The 5,705-nt window shown below is 38.2% G+C and overlaps 1 pseudogene; it reads right to left on the bottom strand.

Moving 5' to 3' along the window:
* Nucleotides 1–4,796: 4,796 nt before the first annotated feature.
* On the bottom strand, nt 4,797–5,208 carry LOC136319269 (small ribosomal subunit protein eS24-like; annotated as a pseudogene).
* Between the last annotated feature and the right edge of the window lie 497 nt (nt 5,209–5,705).

The following is a 5,705-nucleotide window of genomic DNA, read 5'->3' as shown; positions in this document are numbered from 1 at the left end:
GAGCATCACCCCCTGGTGGGCATGCCGGGTGGATCCAGGTCGGGCGCATGCGGGAGTCTGTCTGACTGCCTCCCCCTTTCCAACTTCAGAAAAATACACACACACACACACACACACACACAAAAAAAAAAGAAAATTCACTTTTCAACTTCAAAAGTCAATTATTTCCCAATCTAAGAATCAGGGATCTCTTTTATAAGTATGAACACTCCACTTTTTACTCAGGGCATTCTGGGAAATTATCATAAAATGCGCTAATGGAAAGCATGTCCCTATTTTCCTCTTGGAACCATGTTGTAATTTAGGAGATTACATTCCTGCCCAAATATTGGGCTTCAGATCAGAGCTAATGATTGACCACATGTATCATGTGACATCATATAATAACAACAAATGAATAAAATCATTGGAAACAGCAAAGGTATGTTTTTAATCTTATTAAATGTATTCAAAACATGCTACAGAGATTCCCATTTTTATAAAGTGTATGGTCATTTTGTTTATTTTATTCGAACTTAGAAAATGTGTTTGAAGATAACTGGAAATGGTCCAGCTAAATACATTTAAAATGTTTTGGCTGATCCCTTTTACTCCCCAGATATTGTTGTCTGAAGTGAGCAGATACATTCAAAGCTATTCCCCAGATTTTATAACTGCATCAAGCTTTGTACTTTCAGTCTGATTTTGCTACTGTTGAAGCTGCTGGTAATGATGATGATGGTGGCGATGATAAAGAGTTTCTTTTCTCACTGAAAACTAAGGGCTAGCTATTCCTCTCCTTGCCACTCTCTCCTACCTCCCCTGTTCATACAAAACCTCTGTCTTTGAGCTGCTTGAAGAGACAGTACTCCTGGCCTGTTGTTGTGACCTTCACAGTGTTGAAATGCCTTACAAACAACTACAGGACCATTCACAGAGATTCTTTAAAAGGAGCTTCAAAAAAAAGCTCTGTTTGGAAATTGCTAGGACCCCTGCAGGTCACTTGCTATTGGTGTTTGATTGCTACAGGCAGCCTTCCTTAGGTAAGGGCATTAAGGGGCTCTGAATTGGTGGACCAGAACATTCTTAGGGTGGAGGAAAATGATTAAAGGTAGAAGAAAGGGAAGGCAGAATTGTCTATTGCCTGTTCACTTTCTGTAGCTCTGTAACCAAAATTTAAGTGTCTTGATGTTCGAATGTATAAGTGACACTCTACTTTTCCCATCTTGGTCAGTCCTGTAAACACATAGAAAGTACTTAGCATTGATCTAATAAGTAATTAGTCATTGGCTTAACCTACTTTTTAACTCTGGTAAAAAACAACATTCATCTGAGTTAATTTTAAAGATCTTACTGGCTTTATCCAATAATCAATGACTTGGGCAGCATTTACTCTAGCAGGTACAAAGGAGCTCTGAGGAGCTATACAAAATGAGACTCACAGGCGGAAGGGAGCAGGAACAAGGAAGTTATACTAGGCAGGAAAAGTGGGTTGATCGTTGCAAAGTTATTTCCTTTAGGGGTGGCAGGGACCTAATCAGGTAGATTTCCTAGGTAGTGCTGATCAGGACATTCCTGATTGAATGGCTGACAATCTCATTTCTGGGAGAGTTGAAATTGTAATGAAATGAAGTCTCAGTTTGGTGATGTGGGGCTTAGCGTAAGTGACTCCATTTTTCAGCCTGTTGTCTTTTTTTTTTTTTACTGTTCTGTTAAGAAAAATTGTAAAAAAAACCTTTTAAATGGACATAGATCTATATACTGCTCACAAAAATTAGGGGATATTTCAAAATGAATATGAAGCTATAAAATATCCCCTAATTTTTGTGAGCAGTATATTTGTGGGTGTCTTGACTAGCTCACCCACTGAGATTGTCTTTTTCTTTCCTTCTCTTTGAGCTATTTGACAATGTTTTAAGCTGTATAACACTGATATTAATGCAAATGATTTTCTCCATGTTGCACATTTGTTGTGTCTGTTAGAGTGCAATTGGTTGTTGCCTGTGGAGAAGTTTTTGCATCTATTTGTAAGTAAACTCATTTAAGCCTTCCTTTACCTCATGTTAAACATGCTTTTATTTTAAATCTCCTTTGACCAGTTGTGACATCTTACCTGCTCCCTCATTAATTACTGACCTAAATAAAAATCTTTGATGATATTTCATATGATGCTTGTATGAAAATCATAGTTATACCCTCTTTTAAAATTTTTCTTTTAATAACTCAATCATTGACTCATTTCCTAATATACCTTTTTCCCCATAAGGAGAGGTTAGATAAGGACTCTGGTAGGTCAACATAAAGATAATAGAGATTTATGATATTAGATTACAGCTCTAACTTTATTTTCTAAAACTTCCATATATAATTAAAAAAATTATTTAGAAAATTAAATTCTCATGTAAAATTTAAATTGCATTATGGTTGCATCCCCTCATAATAACTAATTCCTAAATAATTACTTACAGTTTACAATATGTTTTCAGCTATTTGATTTGCACCTCAGTACCCTATATAATAATGTACAAGACCTATTATAACTCCCACTTTGCAGATGGGGCACTGAGGGGGTTGTGTGTCCTGCCTGACATCATATGAATAAAAGCTCAGGTCTTCTGAGACAAATTACTTTCTCTTTCCACTACACCTCCGTACCACATAACACTTTTATACATAAAGTGTCTCCAGAAAAATCAAAGTTAATTTAATTGAGTTTGAGACAATTTTAGAATTAAGGCTATTTTATTTGAATATGCCAATAATTTGTAAATTTATATTGTGCTGTGGTTTGTAGTTAACTTTATTTTTAATCACATTAGTCAACTGATCTTAAAAATTGTTGCCAGTGTAATTTATAATAGCATCCATTTTCTGAAAGAAGAAAAAAAGCTTACATTTATTAAATACCAGCAACATGGCCAGTCTTTTTAACCTACGTTTTTTCATTTAATCTTCAAAATAAACTTACATGAGGTAACTTCCATGTCCTCATTGTGCTGTTGATGATGATAAATGATATAAATTATTGGCATTATTTATTTATAATGCATTTGTTATCTGATGTATTCATCACAACAATCTTATAAGATTGGCTGCATATGTGAAAATTTCATCATAGGAGCATTACAAAAAGTTCCAAGGTCATATATTAGGATTTGAACTTTTGTTTAAAGCTCGTGTTCTGAACAGTTGTTTAATGGCTCAGAGTAGCCAAGAACATTATTGTTCAATATGACAGTGTCCATTCTACATGGGGCTTTGTTCTTTGGACTGTAAGGTATAAATGTAGCATCTGGTTCTGGGTGTCTTGCAATCTCATAGGGACACAGGGGCAAGGGAACAGATGGGATTCAAGTCAGGAGGACACAGACAAGGAGATTCTTAAAAAATTGCCTTTATAATTATAGTTGTTGTTACAAAATATTATATTAGTTTCATGTGTACAGTATGGTAATTAGACATTCATATAACATATGCAGTGCTCACCTCTATAAGTCTGGTACCCACCTGATAGGAGATTCTTGATAATGGCTAGAAATGCAACAGGAATTTCTTTTCCAGGGATCTAGAGGACTGGGGATATGAATTCCTTATGGTGGAGCTTCCTGTTTACTCTGAGCCCCCTAACTTTCCGCAGTCTTTAGTCAAAGGTAAGTGTACTATTTAGAAGAGAAGAAAAAAAGAGTTTCTCTTCTGTTATCTCTATAAATTGTTCCAAAATGAACTCTTGTCAAAGCTTTGAGGAGTTAAGGATTGCAACAAATGTAAAACAACCCAAAGGGCTTTTAGGGAACATTTGGAGCTGAGTCAAGTATAAGGCTCAGTGCTTCAAGCCACCAGCTAGATAAAGAGGCCGCAGGGGATGGTGGTGCTCCTAAGCTCCTCTCCAGCTCTGGTGTTCTGGTCGGCATGGACAGGGTGGGGAGGAACTGAAGCTGTCATGGGTGAAGCAGTGTCAGAGAGCCCAGGTGTTCTTCAGGTGTCTCACCTTCCTGGTTTGTGGAGAGTCCAGGGCTGAGGTCTGAGGAAACTCGCAATGTGCTTGCTGAACCATCTTTGGTGGACTGTGGAAAAGCAGATATGATGGGAGGTGTGATGGATCTCAGTTTCCAAGTAAACATTGACCTGATTGTCAAAAGTGGAAGGAGGTGAAGGCCTGGGAGCCAGGGAAAACTCCAAAAGTGATTGTGGGAAGATAGTGGGTGTTTGGAAAGGGAGTGACCTGATCATTTAGGAACCATCTGGAATGTACTAAAGACGAATCACAAAATATGTCCAGTAAAAAAAAAAAATTTCTTCCTGGAAAGTCAGACAACTGCAATATATATTTGAAGTGTTTGGATTGTAAAAATTCATTTGTCAAAATTAGAGCTCTAATAGGAACAAACGTTGTAGAAGAAATGATTTCTTATAGAAGGATAAGTTTGCCGTCCGATAAGGTCTGAAAGTCTATGATTCTTTTCATGTACACTAGATGGCAGCTCCCAGAGCAAGCATTTCTGGAAAATATTATACTAATATACAAAATGACAAGCATAGATGCTTTATTTCCTTAGACCATGACAAGATACTGTTATGGTGTAATACAGAACATGTCACAAACAAAATACATTTTCAGCATTGACATGCTCTATCCACACAGTATAACCTTTTCCTTTACATGAGTCCAATAAATAAACCCTTCCATCCCACACTCACTTGTTCAGGAAGGATGGAAAGTTTCCATCTTCCATCATTCCTCAGGCCTTTCTCTCTCTCTTCTTCTCCTTTTAAATTTTTAGTTTATTAATTCTCTCATGAAAAACCATGAAGAATCTTTACTTCTTCAGTTGTCCAATCTCCAGCGCACTTTTGCCAGCAGCAACGCTGGCCTTTGCAGTCCCTTGCCTTTCTTCTCCTGTTCTTACGTCTCTTTCTCTGTTTTCTTGAGCTCCTCTTCTTCTCATACAGCCCATGTCTTGCAAGTCTGTGTTTGGGTTCATGTTTCGTTGTGTAATCCAAGGAATCATAAATCATGCCAAAGCCAGTTGTCTTGCCACCACCAAAATGGGTTCTGAATCCAAACACAAAGATGATGCCTGGTGTGGTCTTATATATTTTGGCTAGTTTTTCCCAAATTTCTGTCTTGGGTATAGTTGCCTTCCCAGGGGGAAGGATGTCAAAGACTATTTGTTTCCAATAAAGTAGTCTGTTGGTCATGGGCTTCCTGGTCTGGACGGTTATATGCGATTCAAGATGGCGGCCGATCTTCAAGCAGCCAGGGAGGAAAAAAGCCCTGGGCCTCTCATTCCAGGGAGGCACCAGGTAACGCTGAAATGTTGGTGACTTTTATTTTTTGGACTCGGTTCCTCTTCTGGCAATGGGGTGCTTTCTGCGTTACATCCCAGGAGACAGACCACAGCAAACCCAAAGTGAATTTTATAAGTTTTATTGCAAACCTGCGCAGGGACTGCAGGCAACCCATGCAAGGGAGCACTGCAGCCCCGAGCTTCTAAAATGGCTCCTTTTTATAGGGTGGCTATCTAGGCTGAGCAAGCATTATACAGAAGTAGATGTGGCAGTTAGCTATTCGCTAGGGAGGTCGCGCGCAGCATAGCAACGGGGGGGGGTATAGCTCAGTGGAGAATTTCAAACATAAACTTCTGATAAGGGTCTCTGATTCATAGAATGCAGGATGTTGGGTCTACATCTCTAATGGTTGTTTATCTTTTTTTTTTCCCCTTTAA

The sequence above is a fragment of the Saccopteryx bilineata genome, chromosome 1, assembly GCF_036850765.1.
Source record: "Saccopteryx bilineata isolate mSacBil1 chromosome 1, mSacBil1_pri_phased_curated, whole genome shotgun sequence".
In the NCBI taxonomy this organism is placed as follows: Eukaryota; Metazoa; Chordata; class Mammalia; order Chiroptera; family Emballonuridae; genus Saccopteryx; species Saccopteryx bilineata.
This window is presented reverse-complemented; position numbering and strand designations above follow the sequence as displayed.